The following is a 20,152-nucleotide window of genomic DNA, read 5'->3' on the forward strand; positions in this document are numbered from 1 at the left end:
GTTTATATTGTTACCTATGTATCACTCTTACCCCTACTGGATTGTATCCCCCTGCCAAATTCATATGTTGAAGTCCTAACCTTCCATGTGATTGTATTTGGAGACAGGGTCATTAAAGAGGTAATTAAGGTTAAATATGTCATAAAGGTTGGGCTCTAGTCCTGTAGAACTGTTGTCCTTACAAGAAGAAAAGACACTAGACATCTGTGTGTATGGGCATGTGTGTACTTGTGCACACATGTGCACAGAAGAGAGGTTATGTGAGGTATGGCAAGAAGGCAGCTGTGTGCCAGCCAGGAAGAGAGGTCTTGCCAGAGCCCTGAGAGCACCTTGATCTTGGACTTCTAGCCTCCAGAACTGTGAGAAAATAAGTTTCTGTTGTTTCAGCCACCCAATCTGCAGTACTCTGTTATGGCAGCCTGAGCTAATACGTCCCTATAGATTTTATAAATACTAAAATATTTTTAAAGAAAAAGTCCTCATATTTTAAAACCTTTAATGGCATTTCCCCCTTGCTTCTGAACAAAGGGCTCCACATTTTCATTTTGCACTAGGCCCCGAATTATATAGCTGGCTTTTCTCTGAGTTGAGGTCACACTCTGTGCCTCTCCTAGGGCTTCAAATGGTTCTTCTCTCTGTTTCCTTTCTATATATATCAGCTCTTCCCAGTTACATATAACCCAACAAGGCCATTTTCATCCTGACTACAGGATGTTTTTTCAAGTGTTCAGCATCAACCCATTCATTCTGCTGAGAGAAAGAATGTAATGGGCTTAGACCAGCCTATTTGTTGGGCTGTATTGGATGTCATTGTCCCCAGATGGCTGGAGACACACATGTGTACCTGGCCAGGCCTACTTTGCAAGGGCTTAGGTAGCAGGTGATTTCCAAGGAGGTGCTGTGGGCTGGTCTTGTGTTCTCAGTGGAGGCAATTAAAATGCTTACATGGAAGATAATGTGGCCTCAATTCCAAACTCAACTTCTTTTTCCAAGGGTGTTCGGCATCTCCACTCCTAAATATAACCAACCACAGTTTAAAAAGGAAAAACAGAAACCAGTGCTCTGTGCTGGGAAGTATTTCAGGGCTGTGTGGCTCAGCTCTCCATGACAAAGAACACATTAAGAATAGGATTGGGTGGGGATTTTCAGCAGAATACTGCAATGCCCATGCATTTGCAGTTGAGGATACTCTAAGTTCATTTGTACATGGGTTTTGCTCTCTCAGTTAACATTAAATTGTGTTTGGAAGGGTCAAACAGCAAATATATAAGTAAAATCAGCAACAAAAGTATTTTCCAGTGAGCTAAATTTCAATAACATTTTTTGTAAGATTCATATTTATCATTAAAAAATATAGTAACCTCAAGAGTTGCCATACATTTTCAGAAGCAAACTTGAAAGATTCCTGTTGAAATAAGAGGACAATTTAAAATCACTGATTACAAAAAAAAATTATGCAGCAACACCTTAGTTACTTGGAATTCAGGCTTATTCACAGCTTCTACAATCTGGAACACAGCAATGGAACGAGGTTCCCTGAGGTGCTGAAACAGCTCCACAAAATCAGAGCCCTGAAGCTCATTTGCTTTAATTGTGGGAGAGGGACCCAGTCAGAGCCTATTCACCTTACTTTAACACTTTCTAAATAACTTTGATGATCTGGTTTGCTAGCCTCAACAGATTAAAACCAACAATTTATTAGGGTAGAGGAAGTGAGTGAGGGAAAAGCAGAGATGCTGCCCAAAACATACAGAGTGATTATTGACACCAGAGAAGAAACAGGAGAAACTGTAAAATCCCGCTAGTTTGGAGACATTCAACGCACACATATTCCATCTACCCTTCTCACATGCATCATTTAATAAGCATGGGCTGAAGTCCTGTTTATTAAAAGCCTGTTGCTGTGCTAGGCACCCAGGAGACAGAGACTCAGCCCATGTCCTCAAGGGTGTATGATCTAAGCAGAAAGGTGGACGAAGAAAAAGGCAGTTATGATATAATGTGGAGAATGGTTAAGTGCTAAATCAGACTGAAGCCGGGCTGATGAGCCAGAATGCATTTAAAATATTCCAGACAAGATGTGATGAATTCCCAATTAAAGATAGTGGCAATAGAAAAGCAGAAATGAGGGGGCACCTGGGTGGCTCAGTGGGTTAAACCTCTGCCTTTGGCTCAGGTCATGATCTCGGGTCCTGGGATCGAGCCCCACATCAGGCTCTCTGCTCAGCAGGGAGCCTGCTTTCCTCTCTCTCTCTCTCTGCCTACTTGTGATCTCTGTCAAATGAATAAATAAAATCTTTAAAAAAGATAAAGCAGAAATGAGTAAGATGTGAAAGGTAGAATTTCCAGTTCAGGATGACTGATTGGATGTGAGGGGTGAGGGAGAAGAAAAAGTCAAGGATGTCTCTCAGATTTCTAGCTGGTGTGAAGAAACAGAGGCTTCCATCTTTCCAGAGGGCATGATCTTACTGGGGCTGACATTTTAAAGATGACCTGGGACTCACTGGCAAAAGGTCAGAGAAGTGTGAAATCCATTTAGTAGTGATTTTCTCTGTTGTGGAGTAAAACAGCCCATTCTAAATAAATGGTAATATGGAGAAGACCTTGTAAGTTCCCTGAGGGCAGGGCCCATGCCATTTCTTCTTGTGTCCCCAGTGCCCAAATATGGTGGATGCTGAAGAGTAATTTATTTATTTGACTTGTAGAAACCAATTAAAATCATGTTGACCTTTTCTAACCAGCTCCCTTTAGGGAGTAAGATAAGTCTGAGGAAATTTATAGATGTCTTTTGTCCTTGAGCAGATAGCTCTTGGCTCCAGACATATTTCTCTTTCAAACAGAATTTTCCTTACGGGAATCAAAAGGTCTGTGTTGTCTTACTGGATCAGATCTTCTGAAGAGCCTGACAAGCAGCCTTCCCATCTCCTCAGGTTTCTGAGCTTTTAAAAAAGTCATGGACACTAGTTGGCTTCCTGATGCTGATGCTGTGGGGTATGGAGGGAGGCAAACAGTGGCACCTCAGGGCATGGAGAATGGCCCTGTGTACACACAGGCACTGCATGTTTCCAGACCCAGGGATGGTGCGCAGTAGAAGCCTGTTATTCCCTAAATGAAAGGAGGTCTCATTCCACCGAACTTAGAGAACAAAATGTCCCCTAGAACTCTCCTGACCCCTTAGAAGCTTCCCCAGGGGTTTCTCTTCAGAAAAGAAGCTCATCTCTGACGGGCAACTTTGTAAACAATGAAGTCAAGATGCACTTAAATGAAAAGCTGAGAATTAGGTCAGGTTTGGATGAAGGGAAGAAACAGTCCAGATGCATTATGGAGCTTCTCTGGAAAAGAACGGTTTTCATGGTTTTAATCACTGACATCTACGGGAGCAATGTTATTTTTTCATTTGAATATTTAATTTTGAAAGCTAAGCTTGAGAAATAGAAGCGTTTTTATCCTTTATCAAATAGCTGTGAGTCATGGTTGATATGTCTGAAAAAAATCAGCTATAAAATCTCAGTTGGCTTTGAAGCAAGAACAAAAACAAAATAAAACAAGAACCAAATTGCAAAAGGAAAACCAGGTTCCAAAAACACTTCCAAGAATGCTCATCCTTGCATACAGAATACAACATTATATCAGATTGCCAAATTTGTGCTTACATAGCAGATTTTGTCATTATAAAATCTCTGGTTGGATGAGCATCCTGTTGCAAGGGTACTCGTATTTAAACTAAAACTACACTGGGCCGTTGGTGTTCTTGGTTCAATTTTAGGTCTCTTGGTAGCAGAGCCATGTTTTTGTTTTTTATTTTTGTTATTTATTTATTTATTTCTGTGTAGAAAGCATCTTTTAAAAATTATTGTTATTTTTAAAGATTTTATTTATTTATTTGACAGAGAGAGAGACATAGCGAAAGAGGGAACACAAGGAGGGGGAGTAGGAGAGGGAGAAGCAGGCTTTCCCACAAAGCAGGGAGCCTAATGCGGGGCTTGATTCCAGGACTCTGAGCCAATAGGCAGACACTTAACTGACTGAGCCACCCAGGTGCCCTAAATATTTATTTAAATTTAAATTCAATTAGCCAATATATGGTACATCATTAGTTTCAAGTGTAGCGTTTATATACATCAGTTGCAGATAACACCCAGTACTCATCACATCATGTTCCCTCCTTAATGTGCATCACCCAGTTACCCCATCCCCACACTCACCTCCCCTCCAGCAACCCTCAGTTTGTTTCCTAGAATTCAGAGTCTCTCATGGTTTGTCTCCCTCTCTGATTACAGTGGAACATTATTACTCAGCCATCAGAAAGGATGAATACTTGTTGTTTACATAGATGTAGATGGAACTGGGGGGTATTACCCTGAGTGAAATAAGTCAGTCAGAGGAAGTAATCAGAGAACGCATGTTCTTAAAAATTTCTTTCGAATACTCTTAAAGCAGCCATGATTTTCTGCAAACCTCAGAGTTGTTCAGTAAGTGTTATTGGCTAGTTGCGTAGATAGCAGACTCCCAGGTGAGCCTCTCCCATTCCAGCTACTTTGTTGGAAGATCATTCTGAACATATTTAGCTGGGAGGGGGGCCATCAAGGAGAGGGTGCACAGCCTAGCTCCTGGGGGCAGTGGGACCCCGTAAAGGGATGGGGCGCTTGTCACCTCTCCCTGGACTTGCTGCCCCCAACTAGGATCCAGTCACTGTGAGAAGTCATGGTCAACCCAAAGCCAACCCTGGGAGCAGTGTCTCCTGGAAATAGGCAGGCAAAGGAGATGTGTGGGGGACAGCAGCTTATGGGTGGCAGTCCTGGGCACAGTGACGAGCCTTATTGCATTTTTGAATGCAAGATAGAGGTCACTGATAATGTACTCTCCTGTTAGGAACAATCCCTGCCCTTAGTGGAGAGGGGTGAAGACATGACAGACTTTCCTCTGGGAAGCCCGTGGCATCAGAACAAGCCATTTTTTGTTATAAATGTCAGTGGCTTCGCCTGCAGCAGCTCACTAGGAAAACATAATTGCTCTGTGCTTCCTCCTTCCACCCTCTTCCTTCACTGAGCCACGCACCCTCCTCGAAGCCGATCACAGACCTGAGCAGAGGGAAAGGAAGCTGAGGCTGTACCTGCTGGTTCTTTCCCACTCTCTCAGCAGGTGTCTCTGACTCTCTGGAATTCTGACCAGGAGAGCAGAGTGGAACTCAAGCAGGCAGAGGGCAGACCATCTGCCATGGGTGTGAACGCCCCTCAGGCAGGTCTGGAATTGAGGGCAACATATCAAGTAAAGCCAGGAGCTGCCTCTGTCAGAGACGCACTGAGTTCGTGCATTCTGAGATAAATCGTGGGCTTCTTGGAAATGTGGTTGGAGAAAAGAAACGGGTCTCAAAATTTAACCCTTAGGCCCTGCCTTCTACACTTCCTTTGGAAATACAGACCCAGCACGGAGCTATTTATGCTTACCAACCATCCCCTTAAGTTTATGTGGGGTCTTTACTCAATCCTTATAAACTTTGAAACATTAATAATTCTTGTCTGTCATATCTACCACGTTACCTCAAATGTATTTAAAAGGCAGACTTATTGAAGATTAGGACATTTGCTTATACAGTTGCAATTCTTATTGCAGATTCTATACAAACCAAACATGGTAAGCATTGTTCTATACCTAGCAGTATTAAATATTCATAAAATTCATCCCACTTACAATTAGAGTTTACTTTGGTTCCTTTAAACATTGGGGAGCACATATGTGCTATGGTGAGTGCTGTGAAGTGTGTAAACCTGGCGATTCACAGACCTGTACCCCTGGGGCTAATAATGCATTATGCATTTATAAAAAAATAAAAATAAATTAAAAAAATAAAATTTAAAGATTCACAAGGTTGTATACTGTGTGTGTGTGTGTGTGTGTGTGTGTGTGTGACTGAGTTGAAGAGCTATCATAATTCTGTAGTCATAGTCTCTACTATTTCCTAATTTCAGGCTGATCGACATCTCAGGGGACTCTACATCTTTAGCAACATTCACCTGGTTTGACTCCCTTATTTCAAATACAGAGATCTTTTTGAATGTTCCTTCTGAGCTGATGTACTGGGTTTGTCCTTATTACATTATTGGAAAGATATCATTCATTTAATTCTCACCATTTCATCCGAATTACTTTTTCTATGAGACTGTGTCTTTAAAAATTCAATAGCTTACAGGCCTCTCTGTTCCTGAGAGTGGTGCTGATAACAGAGAGAGTAAATGTGCTCATAATAAAATTTCCACACTTTTCTTTTTAAAATGTCACAAGCAATACATATCCATGATGAAAATGAGAAAATATGTAAGCCGAAAGAAAAGCTATGCATTTATATGTATTTATAAGGATATAATTATGAGAATGTATATGGATCTTTGTAAAAATATGATACATTTCATCACTTCAATATTTTCCTGGTTTACTATAACATGAACATGTTTCTTCATTCTAATGGCTGCCCGATTTGGCTTTGTATGGATATAATAAAATTAATTTAATTAAACTTTTATTTTTGGAGATTCAAATTATTATTATTTTTTTAAGATTTTATTTATTTATTTGACAGACACAGATCACAAGTAGGCAGAGAGAGAGGAGAAAGCAGGCTCCTCGCTGAGCGGAGAGCCTGATGTGGGGCTCAATCCCAGGACCCTGGGACCATGACCTGAGCCAAAGGCAGAGGCTTTAACCCACTGAGCCACCCAGGGGCCCCTGGAGATTCAAATTATTTAAAAACATTTTCTGTGGCAAATGAATATCTTATATTCTTGTGCATTTGCTCAAATATTTTTGTAAGATAAATTTTCTGGACCCCAATTTTCATCTGGACCCTCGCTCTGCTTATGGCATTAACTTGCCCCCCTTCCATGGGACCTGATTTTTGCCAACACAAAAACCAGTATTGCCTCTACTAGATTTTTCCCATTAGTTCCTTGACCTTAAGTCTTCATTTTAGTTGCCTTATCTCCAGAAAATTCTCATTTGGGGTTTATTATTCCTTTGCTTGAGATCATAGGGAGCTTGGTCAAAGTTATATTTAAAATTTCTCTGCTCACTCCTATCTCTCAACATTGTTCCTCTTCTTTCTCTTTAAATGCTGCATTTGCCAAGATTCTGTGCTTGGTTTCCCTTTGTAGTCCATACATCCCCCACAGCCAATTCTCCCTCTAATTTCTGAGAATGGTTAATTTTTGAGTTCTATTCTATTCCACAATTCTTCAACATATACTCCCAACCACCACCTTGGCATCTCCACATGTGCAGCTGTCTCTAAGTTAGTACTCACCAGGCTACTCTTGTGTTTTACTCCAAACTCCCAGCAAAACAAAAACAAATACAAAAATAAAAAGTAAAATCAACCCTTCCCCCAAAACCCAAACAACTCACTTTCTGCTTCCACGCTCTCTCTTTTAAGGTAAGGGTGTCCCTTATTCACCATCACACAGTTGTTCAGACTCAGTCAGTTGACACTTATTGATGGCATCAAATCATATCAGTCTCCTGCTTAAAACTTTCTAGTGACTTTCCACTGGCATTAAAGTGTAGCCCAAACACTTTGCAGCCACCATGAGGCCTGGTTTTACATGTCCCAACCCTCATTTCCTTCCAGGCTCCTTCTGTTCATTATGCCTTGGCTGCCTTCTTTCTGACCTTCCCTTCAAGTGCAAGGTTGCACACATCTCAGGGACTTAGCCCTTGCCCTTGCCTCAGACAACACCTCCTTTCTGGATCGTGCCATTGGTGTTAGAACTAAAAGCCCATCCCTGCTTTCATGGAGTTTATATTATAGAAGTGAAGTAATATATAACATATGAAAATATTTTTAGAGTTCTTCACAACTAAGTGTAGCACGCACTTAAATTCCTGTGTCTTTGTTCATGTTTTTCAAAGCATTTGCTCTCACAGATTTGAGCTGAATGCTACTCCACTGTGCGAAGTGCTGGGAATTTGAAGATGTTCCTTTCCATCCCATCTTTCATTCTGTGTTCACTCTTTCTAGTCATTGGAAAAGCTAAATTCTATGAGAAATTTAGGGGCATTAGCCCCCTGCACAGTTGAAAATCCAAATATAACTTTTTTTTTGAAAAAAAGTTATTTATTTTTAGTAATCTCTATACACAATGTGGGGCTTGAACACTTGACCCTGAGTTCAAGAGTCACATGCTCTACCGACTGAGGCAGCAGGTGCCTGTACCACTGAATTTCTGCTACTAAAGGAAAAAAAAAAGAGCTAGAATCCAACAACCTTCAGCAATATTATATCAACATGTTAATGGTACATGTCCCACTAGGGTGATGCTTTGTTGATTTTACATGTTAGATGGCTGAAAGATTTTTTTTCCTTTTTAAAAAATTATTATTATTATTTAATTAACATATAATGTATTATTAGCCCCAGTGGTATAAGTCTGTGAATTGCCAGGTTTACACACTTCACAGCACTCACCATAGCACATACCCTCCCCAATGTCCATAACCCCACCGCCCTCTCCCTACCCCTCTCCCCTCAGCAACCCTCAGTTTGTTTTGTGAGATTAAGAGTCTCTTATGGTTTGTCTCCCTCCTGATCCCATCTTGTTTCATTTATACTTCTCCTACCCCCCAAACCCCCCACATTGCATCTCAATTTCCTCATATCAGGGAGATCATATGATAATTGTTTTTCTCTGATTGACTTATTTCGCTCAGCATCATACCCTCTTGTTCCATCCATGTCGTTCCAAATGGGAAGATTTCATTCCTTTTGATGGCTGCATAGTATTCCATTGTGTGTGTGTGTGTGTGTGTGTGTGTGTGTGTGTGTGTGTATAGATATACCTATATATCTATATCTATCTATATATATATATATATATATATATATATATATATATACCAATTCTTCTTTATCCATTCATCTGTTGATGGACATCTATGTTCTTTCCATAGTTTGGTTATTGTGGACATTGCTGCTATAAACATTTGGGTGCACATGCACCTTCAGATCACTACATTTGTATCTTTAGGGTAAATACCCAGTAGTGCAATTGCTGGGTCATAGGGTAGTTCTATTTTCAACTTTTTGAGGGACCTCCATGCTGTTTTCCAGAGTGGTTGCACCAGCTTGCATTCCCACCAACAGTGTAGGAGGGTTCCCCTTTCTCCACATCCTCACCAGGATCTGTCATTTCCTGACTTGTTAATTTTAGCCATTCTGACTGGTGTGAGGTGGTATCTCATTGTGGTTTTGATTTGTATTTCCCTGATGCCGAGTGATGTGGAGCACTTTTTCATGTGTCTGTTGGCCATCTGGATGTCTTCTTTGCAGAAATGTCTGTTCATGTCCTCTGCCCATTTCTTGATTGGATTATTTGTTCTTTGGGTGTTGAGTTTGATCAGTTGTTATAGATTTTGGATACTAGCCCTTTATCTGATATGTCGTTTGCAAATATCTTCTCCTATTCTGTCAGCTGTCTTTTGGTTTTGTTAACTGTTTCCTTTGCTGTGCAAAAGCTTTTGATCTTGATGAAGTCCCAATAGTTCATTTTTGTCCTTGCTTCCTTCCCTTGCCTTTGGCGATGTTCCTAGGAAGAAGTTGCTGTGACTGAGGTTGAAGAGGTTGCTGCCTGTATTCTCCTCATAGATTTTGATGGATTCCTTTCTCACATTGAGTTCCTTCATCCATTTTGAGTTTATTTTCGTGTGTGGTGTAAGGAAAGGGTCAAGTTTCATTTTTCTGCATGTGACTGTCCAATTTTCCGAACACCATTTGTTGAAGAGACTGTCTTTTTTTCCACTGTATATTCTTTCCTGCTTTGTCAAAGATTAGCTGACCATAGAGTTGAGGGTCTATTTCTGGGCTGTCTATTCTGTTCCAGTGATCTATGTGTCTGTTTTTGTGCCAATACCATACTGTCTTGATGATGACAGCTTTGTAATAGAGCTTTTGAAGTCTGTAATTGTGATGCCACGAACATTGGCTTTCTTTTTCAATATTCCTCTGGCTATTCTAGGTCTTTTCTGGTTCCATATAAATTTTAGGATTACTTGTTCCATTTCTTTGAAAAAAATGGATGGCATTTTGATAGGGATTGCATTAAACGTGTAGATTGTTTTAGGTAGCATAGACATTTTCACAATATTTGTTCTTCCAATCCAGGAGCATGGAACATTTTTTCCATTTCTTTGTGTCTTCCTCAATTTCTTTCATGAGTACTTTATAGTTTTCTGAGTATAGATTCTTTCCCTCTTTGGTTAGGTTTAAAACTAGGTATCTTATAGTTTTGGGTGCAATTGTAAATGGGATTGACTCCTTAATTTCTCTTTCTTCTTTCTTGTTCTTGGTGTATAGAAATGCAACTGATTTCTGCACATTGATTTTATATCCTGACACAGTACTGAATTCCTGTACAAGTTCTAGCAGATTTGGAGTGGAGTCTTTTGGGTTTTCTACATAAAGTATCATATCATCTGCAGAGAGTGATAGTTTGACTTCTTCTTTGCTGATTTGGATGCCTTTAATTTCTTTTAGTTGTCTGATTGCTGAGGCTAGGACTTCTAGTACTATGTTGAATAGCGGTGGTGATAGTGGACATCCCTGCCGTGTTCCTGACCTTACCGGAAAAGCTTTCAGTTTTTCTCCATTGATAATGATATTTGTGGTGGGTTTTTCATAGATGGCTTTGATAATATTGAGGTATGTACCCTCTCTCCCTACACTTTGAAGAGTTTTGATCAGGAAAGAATGCTGTACTTTGTCAAATGCATATTCAGCATCTATTGAGAGTATCATATGGTTCTTGTTCTTTCTTTTATTAATGTGTTGTATCACATTGATTTACAGATGTTGAACCAACCTTGCAGCCCTAGAATAAATCCCACTTGGTCGTGGTGAATAATCCTTTTAATGTACTGTTGGATTCTATTGGCTAGTATTTTGGTGAGAGTTTTCGCATCTGTGTTAATCAAGGATATTGGTCTGTAATTCTCTTTTTTGATGGGATCCTTGTTTGGTTTTGGGATCAAGGTAATGCTGGCCTCATAAAATGAGTTTGGAAGTTTTCCTTCCATTTCTATTTTTTGGAATAGTTTCAGGAGAATAGGAATTAATTCTTCTTTAAATGTTTGGTAGAATTCCCCTGGGAAAGTGTCTGGCCCTGGGCTCTTGTTTGTTGGGAGATTTTTGATGACTGCTTCAATCTCCTTACGGGTAATGGGTCTGTTCAGGGTTTCTATTTCTTCCTGTTTCCATTGTGGTAGTTTATTTGTCTCTAGGAATGCATCCATTTCTTCCAGATTGTCAAGTTTGCTGGCGTATAGTTGCTCATAACATGTTCTTATAATTGTTTGTATTTCTTTGGTGTTGGTTGTGATCTCTCCTCTTTCACTCATGATTTTAATTTTTTGGTCCTTTCTCTTTTCTTTTTGAGAAGTCTGGCCAGGGGTTTATCAATCTTACTAATTCTTTCAAAGAACCAGCTCCTAGTTTCATTGATTTGTTCTATTGTTTTTTGTTTGTTTGTTTCTATTTCATTGATTTTTGCTCTCATCTTTATTATTTCTCTTCTCCTGCTGGGTTTAGGCTTTCTTTGTTGTTCTTTCTCCAGCTCCTTTAGGTGTAGGGTTAGGTTGTGTATTTGAGACCTTTCTTGTTTCTTGAAAAAGGCTTGTATTGCTATATATTTTCCTCTCAGGACTGCCTTTGCTGTGCCCCACAGATTTTGAACCATTGTATTTTCGATATCATTTGTTTCTATGAATTCTTTCAATTCTTCTTTAATTTCCCGGTTGACCCATTCATTCTTTAGAAGGATGCTCTTTAGCCTCCATGTATTTGGGCTCTTCCAAATTTCCTCTTGTGATTGAGTTCTAGCTTCAGAGCATTGTGGTCTGAAAATATCCAGGGAATGAGCTCAATCTTTTGATACCAGTTGAGACCTGATTTATGACCCAGGATGTGATCTATTCTGGAGAATGTTCCATGTGCACCAGAGAAGAATGTGTATTCTGTTGCTTTGGGATGGAATGTCCTGAATATATCTGTGATGTCCATCTGGTCCAGTGTGTCATTTAAGGCCTTTATTTCCTTGTTGATCTTTTGCTTGGATCATCTGTCCATTTCAGTGAGGGGAGTGTTAAAGTCCCCTACTATGATTGTATTATTGTTGATGTGTTTCTTTGATTTTGTTATTAATTGGTTTATAGAGTTGGCTGCTCCCATGTTAGGGGCATAGATATTTAAAATTGTTAGATCTTCTTGTTGGACAGATCCTTTGAGTATGATATGGTGTCCTTCCTCATCTCTTATTATAGTCTTTGGCTTAAAATCTAGTTGAGCTGATGTAAGGATTGCCACCCCAGCTTTCTTTTGATGTCCATTAGCATGGTAAATTGTTTTCCATCCCCTCACTTTAAATCTGGAGGACACTCTTCTTCAGCTCTGTCTCTGTAGCTGGCTTCCCTGCTCTAATACCTGTGAGTTCTGTGACACTCAGACACCCCCATCCTTCTGTGACCCTGCGGGACCTGAGGCCACGCTGTCACCCTGGCTTAGCCTCTGGAGCAATGTCCCTCAGTGGAGCGGACTTTTAAAAGTTCTGATTTAGTGCTTCGTTGCTCTGCTGCTTGCCAGGAGCCAGCCCCTCCCCCCATGGTCTATCTTCCCATCACTTTGGATTCACTTCTTCACTGGTCTTACCTTTCAGAAAGTGGTTGATTTTCTGTTTCTAGAATTTCTACTCTTCTCTTCGATCTCCTGTTGGATTTGTAGGTGTCTGGAATGGTTTGATAAGCTATCTAGCTGATTTCCTGCTACCTGATATCGTCCCAGCCTGCTACTCCTCTGCCATCTTGAATCCTCTTCCCCAAATATAATTTTTGACTCCCTCAACACTTAACTGCTAATGGCCTACTGCTGACCAGAGGGCTTGCCAATAACATAAATAGTTGAACACATATTTTGTCCATTATATGTATTGTATATTGTATTATATTTTGTCTATTATATATACTGTATTCTTACAATAAAGTAAGCAAGAGGAAAGAAAATGTTATTAATTTCATAAGGCAAATGCTTTTACATGACTGTACTATGTTTATTGAAAAAAATGTGCATATAAGTGGACCCATACAGTTCAAGCCTGTGTTGTTCAAGGATCAACTGTGGTATAATTTTAGACTGAGGCATATCTGAGATTTTGAATTGTGGTAAGAAATGAGATACAGGCTAAGTTATACTTCACAGCTCACACTGATACTTCCAGAACATAAGCTCCATTCCAATGTTTAATGGCCTTGGGGTTTTTTGAATAACTGAGAGGAGAACAGATAATATTTATTCAGATTGAGAGTGATATAGACAATGTTTTTTTTTTTTTTTTAAATTTTATTTACTTATTTGAGAGAGAAAGAGAGTGAGCACTAATAGGGGCCAGAGGGAGAGGGAGAAGCAGGGTCCCTGCAGGGAGCCCAATGACCGGACTTGATCCCAGGATCATGATCTGAGTGGAAGACAGACGCCTAACCCATTGAGTCACCCAGGTGCTCTAGACAATGTTTCTCTATCACTTATTTGTATTTCATAGATATATGTATTTGTCGTAGCAATGTCTGGTCCTGGTCCAGAAGTCAGAAAGAGATTTACAGAATCAAGTTGTCTTCTGAGCCTTATTCGTGTGCAATATTCTCTCTTCTGACAACCCAAAAACTTAAGGAAAAAAGTAACAAAAGATACTTGCTAAGCAGGATAGCAGTTAAAATGGTAAATACAAAAAACAAAAAAAGTTGCCATTTCTAGGCTCAATCTAATTTGGGGAAGGGGTGAGGACTCAGAACTGTCTGTCTACCTGAGAATTTCTAACCTCCTTGTATCCCATTGAAGCAAATGTTTGGCTCCCCTTAGCTACACAGAAAGGGTAGGTGTATGGCGATTTTTGAAAAACAGAGTTACTAGCTAGAGAACTACCTGGCAAAAAAAGGAGGAAAAAGAGGGGGGATGCAAATAAAGCTGATTCTTAATATTGTTTTTCTGTAGTAAACATTTGGGGGTGGAAGAGACCTTAGGGACCATCTATCCCAATCTCTCAGTGTCCACAGAGGGATCCCCTCTGTAGAAGTCTCAGCAGAAACCAGCTTATGTTTGAACCCTCCCTGAAATAGGGAGCTAAGTGCTTCATATGGTCAAGCATTAAGAGCTGCCCATTAATTACAGAAAGCACTGAGCTGAGCTCTGCCTTCTAGCAAACCCCAGATAGGTGTTTTAATTCCATTCTCTGAAGCAACAAATACCTGTCTAATGTCCTCATTCATAGGAAGTCCTCTGCATATGGTAGCTCTCTGGGCTTCACGGAAGCCTGGATTTCCCCCCAGACTTCCCCTTATGTCCTGCCTACCAGACTGTCTTTGAGGTATTTTCTGTTTTTAAAGCCTTTGTTAAAACACAAGGCTCAGAATGAACAAACGTTCCAGATTTTGAGGTTCAAATGAGGTAGGTTGCTAGGAAGAAAGATCGACAAATGTCTTTATTGTACTTCTGTTTGTACTTTTTTGGGGAGTAAAGTTAAATGTTTAAGGTTCATCATTATGCCTGAATTAAAGGTGTTTCCACTTGAAAGTGTTGTTTAAATCTGTAATTTCATTAATCTTTCATTTTGGAAGCAGGTGGCAGCAAGCTGGCAGGAAATATGGAGACTTAGGGAAAGCAAACACATTCTATTTGCTAATGATCACTAAGCATTTGTAACCAAGGTAAGCTTATTACAGAAAGGAACAGTTACCTCAAGGGTAAAGGCAGAGCGTTTAGAAATCCTAATGTTCTTCCTTGCATGCTGAAGTCAGTTAGCAGAGATCAACTATTAGCTGCTACATAAGGAAGGGATTTGTCTATGTGATGTAATTTTTGTTATTGGGACTGCCTTCCTGCCTGAGATCCTATTACTTGTTAATTCATGATTTCCCCATGAGTAGTAGAAGGTGCTAGCATTTCTAAAGCTTGTGTGAATCATATGTCCTCCTCACTTCCTGCCAGGTCTCAGGTATTCGTCTTTGAATAATATATATACTCCTTTTAAAGAAGTATAATCAAAAGGCAATACCCAGTTTCTCCCACATTTAAAGAGCATGTTGAACCAAAGCCCCGGTGAGCCCCCTGTGTTCCCATAGCCTCCCATTCTCGGGGGAACCACATCCTGAACTTTCATATTAATCATTTCTTTGTCTTTTTCTTTCTTTTCCTTTTCCTTTTCTTTCTTTTCCTTTCCTTTTTCTTTTTTTCTTTCCCTTCCCTTCCCTTTCTACTCCTTCTCCTCCTCCTTTTCTTCTTCCTTCTCCTCCTCCTCCTCCTTCGCCTCCTCCTCCTCTTTTTAAAAGTAAGCTAAGTGCTTCATACGGTCAAGCATTAAGAGCTGCTCATTAATTACAGAAAGCACTGAGCTGAGCTCTGCCTTCTAGCAAACCCCAGATAGGTGTTTTAATTCCATTCTCTGAAGCAACAAATACCTGTCTAATGTATTATACAAGCCCTGATGTGTGTATGTTTAGTAAAAACAAAATGATAACTGAGCCTCAGAGTCCCCGAATTCTGTGTCATTCTCATGGGTTCCATAATCAGTGTCAGCTTCATACCTTTGGTCAAGGCATTTGGAATCTGAGAGCTATTAGACATTATCCATTGGAAGTCAGAAACAGGTACACATATAGTCAGTAAGTGTTTCTTTCTGTTTACAAAGCTTCTTAATTCCCAATGTTTTGATTATGTCCAAAATCCAAAACTGGAAAGAACCACTGACAAATTTTTTTAAACTGGGTTTACACAGTGAAGGGCATGTGCTGAAAACCTTGGCTTTGCTGAGAACCCCTCTTCTTCCTTCTCCTCCTTCTCCTTCTTCTCCTCCTCTTCCTCCTCCCTCTACTCCATCTCCTCCTCCTCCTTTTTTTAAAAGTAAGTTCTTTGCTCAACCTGGGGCTTAAACTTGCAATCCCGAGATCAAGAGTCCCATGCTCTACCAACTACATCAGCCAGGTGCCCCTTCCTTGTTTATCAAATTGTTAGAGTTTTTGCCACATATATATGAATAGTGTTCAATTTTGTAAGTTTTGGGCCTTTATGTAAATGGAATTATCTTCTGTATTCTTCAGGGAATCACTCTTTTTGCTTAACATGTTTGTGAGACTCATTCATGTTTCATGTATAGGTGTATACTTGATTCATTTTCATAGCTTTTTCCTGCCGGTAAATACTGGTGCTTTTTCTAGGTCTCTTTTTTTCAATGAATAATTGTCACCTTCATGAGGTGAGGATCCTCATGATTGGAGCTGAAACAATTGGGGGGGCTACCGACTGATGATCAGTAGACGACTTTATTTCTTACAATCACTTTGGTACTTTACACAAGATCCGATTACAAATAGGATATAGATTTATGTGCAGGACGTGAACTGCGTGTGAGATGTGAGCTACGTGCAGGTCATGGGCTAGTGTAGGTAATCAAGTGTGACAGGTGAACAACAATGATGATATCTTAGCTTGAAATGACAAGAGCAAGTTAAGGATTCTCCACACTTAGCAGATCCATCTAAAGGAGGACATGAAAGCACTCCAGAGATCCTCCCATTTTTATTCCAGGCGTTGGCCCACGAAGACTCTTGCCCTCCATCTCCTGGAGTCTTCTCACAGGATCCGACAGGACCCCAGTCACATTGGTGAATTCGAGCTGTGTTCCAACAATAATGCTTCTATGGAAATTCTTATATATGCCTCCTGGTGCTTTTCCCATTGCTGACATTTTCAAGTACTCGTTTTGTGGCAGGTACTCCTCTAATCACTTTAAATGTATTGATTCATTTAAACTTCCCAAAACCCTATGAGGTAGGTGCAATTACGATTCCCATTTCACAGATGAGGGAATTTGGTCCAAAGAGGTTAAGTAAATTGCCTAAGGTGACAAGCCTAAGAAGAGACAGGGCTGGACTTTGAACCAAGCTTTTTAGCTTCAGTTTGTACTTTCAGTCAGTATACTACCCTGATTCATCTGTTAACCAATCACTCAGTCAATAGGATACGTTCCAGGGCTTTTTATTCATTTGTCAGTATATACCTTTTTTAATCAAATTGTTAGTAAGTTAGTTAATTGTTAGTTAATTTTGTTAGTAAATTCTTTTAGAAGCACAAAGCCTAATAAATATCCAATAACCCATACCTCCTTTTTGGGAATTAGGATTAAAATTCCCATGATTTCTGGCCCCCCTTACATCAAATATTCTGAAGTATCTGCATTTTGAATCATTTCAGAAAGGGCGAGGAATGCAATTCATGAGAAGAAAGAATATTATGTAAACTATCTCAACCATATGAGCCTTTCAAGAGCACTGGCTAATTCGTACATCTTACAGACATCAGTTCCAGGGACAGACAAATGGTGGATAGTATTTATCCCCATCAGTATTCATTGCCTCAGTGACCTGTGTATGAAAACATAAACATGAGGCATATGTCCATTTTCTGAGTTTGTGGGAAGCCTCCAACTACTACCTAATCCAGAGAATGAGAGATTGAGAAATCAAAAGAAATCTGTTGAGTGGTATGGGAGAAAATAACCTCCTCTGCTACCAAATTTAGCAAAACACCAGATATAGGTTTTAGGTAAAAACATGGACAGGGAGCCATCCCTGAGGACAGAAGGAACCCCCCTCTATCTGCACAAACACAAGATAACACACTAGTTCTCACCTCTTTCTAAATAGAGCCTGGGTTCTAGCAATAGGAACATTAACCTGGCATCTTCTCTGGCATTCAGAAATGAACACCAACTGGAAAATCTGTTAAAAACTAAAACTAACAAAGTAAGAAAGAAATCTTGCAGCTACTGCAGGTAAATGAGTCTGGAGGAATATCAGTGATAAACATGGATATTTATCCAGGATTTATAGTGTAAGCCAAGGTTGCTTTCAAGCACCTGCCACTGAAGATCCCAAAGACTGCAGGAGGAAAGTAATAGGAACTAAGCACAGGAGGCCAATATCTCACAGGGAAATAAGTGACCACCTAATAAAATAATGTTTTGGAGAGGTTCAGTTATCCATAAAGGACTGACAGCTCTTCTTTCCTCTTAATAACTCCAATTTTTGGTTACTATTCAACAAAAAAATTTAAATCATTAAATTTAGAAAAAATAACACATAATCTGCCATTTAAATAGTTACAGTTTCATTAAGACTGAGGCTTCATAAAGTTAATCTAAGTATAGTTAAAATAAGAGTTTGTTACTTTTTTGAGTGAAAAGAGCAAGTTATGAAAGAGTTCAGTATGATCCCACTTTTTGAGAAAAATATACACATATACACATTGAAAGTATCTGGAAAATTCTACCAAGTAATCAACCTAGGCACTATTGACATTATGGACAAGAGAACTATTTGTTATGAGGGGTTGCCCTGTGCATGATAGGATGGCTAGCAGTATTCCTGGCCTCTCCCACCAACCCCCACACTAGCAGCACCTTTCCCCTGAGTCATGACAATCAAAAATGTCTCCAGCCATTGCCAGATGTCTGCTGGGGTGAGAAGCATTTCTCTCCCTAATATGTTTGCAGTGGTTAAACCTGGGAGGGGGTCCGGCAGGTAATTTTTATCCTCCTCCCCTTCACTTCTAGTTACTCTGCAATGAATATGTCTACATTTATCTCCGATACTGAAAAATAAGAGCAATTAAAATACCTATGACCACAGCAATCTTGGGTAAAAAAACAAGAGGCATGTGCTTTTTTGCACAGTCTTGGAAAAAACAGAAACCACCAGTCGATAGAAGGTTTATGGAAGATATCATGAAGGGAACCACAAAGAAAACAGGGAAAACCAGTTCTTCCAAGATAGGTTAGCAAATATTCCCGTCAAGATGTGAGGGCTATAATGTGTGGGCCAGAAACAATGTGATTTATGATCCAGGTTCACTCATCCGTGCTGATGGCGCCCTCTGTTTAATGTTCTCATCAGATTTACCATGCTGGGCATACGTGCACTCCGGGATGTACAAATAGTTTTTCTCTGCATCGATTTCCCAGGAGTTGGCTCAACCTGGGGGCTTGTAGGCTGGTAGGGGTCAGTGTCCCTCTTCACGTCCCTCCTGCCCATGCACATGATGTGACACTAGGCTTCACTCGCTTTGTAGTGGGTGTGTTTTCATTCACCCAATGTAGAATTCATGGGGTCTGGAAGTAGGGTGACAATTTAATGCTTTCACGAGGAAACCCTACCTAATGTGGAAGAGGTAGAAGCAACACAACTTTTGAAAAAAATCCTGCCATGCTTAGAATGACGAGAGATGTAAAAGCCACTCAGAATTAGATTCCCTTTTCCAAAACCATTGGCGATTTCAGTTTGAAGGCATCAAGTAAGAAGTAAAGTACGATGGTACTTTCGGGTAAGAAAAACTAGGTGAGGCACACGTGGGCTTTGCGTTGAAATAGTCATGTCCAAAAGGCCTGTCTTTCTGGTCTTAAGCACCATGCTCTGGCCATTAATAACAATAAACACATGGCACTCACTATGTGCCAGACACCTTTCCAAGTGCCTTCTGTATTCCAGCACTATTCATGTCAAAACAGCCCTGAGGGAGTAGTCATCCCTATTTCATAGGTGAGGACACTAGGACAGAGCAGGTGCTTAAGTAAATATTTTATGACTAAAACAAGTAAGCCAAACTATAAGCAATCACTTTGTTTTCTGCTCTTAATAACGACTCGTTCTTTCCCTCTTCTCAACTTCTTTTAAGTTAGTGTTATAAATTTGTTCTTCAAAATGAGCAGAGTCATGTCTACCAAGATTAAGAGGAACAGAACACTCTGGTTAATGTAATTATGGTCTAAATTAAGTCTGTAAATCAGAAACGGTTTGGACTTGTGGTTACTCTCTAAAGACCACGACTCCAGAATCCATCTCTCTTACCACGGGTGTCTGCCTGTGCCAAAATATAAATGAGGAAATACAGATGTTACCTGTTTTCCTGCAAGAGCATTAAAGGATCATGAGTTCATGATTAAAACAAGCATATATTAAGGCCAAATAATATGATATTGCTGCTTCTGCAAGTCAAAAATTGTCAAATATCAATAATTTTATGTGGTTCAACTTAGAGATTTTGTCATATATTAATGCAGTCAGTAGAGTT

This window comes from Lutra lutra, chromosome 6, assembly GCF_902655055.1.
Source record: "Lutra lutra chromosome 6, mLutLut1.2, whole genome shotgun sequence".
NCBI lineage: Eukaryota > Metazoa > Chordata > Mammalia > Carnivora > Mustelidae > Lutra > Lutra lutra.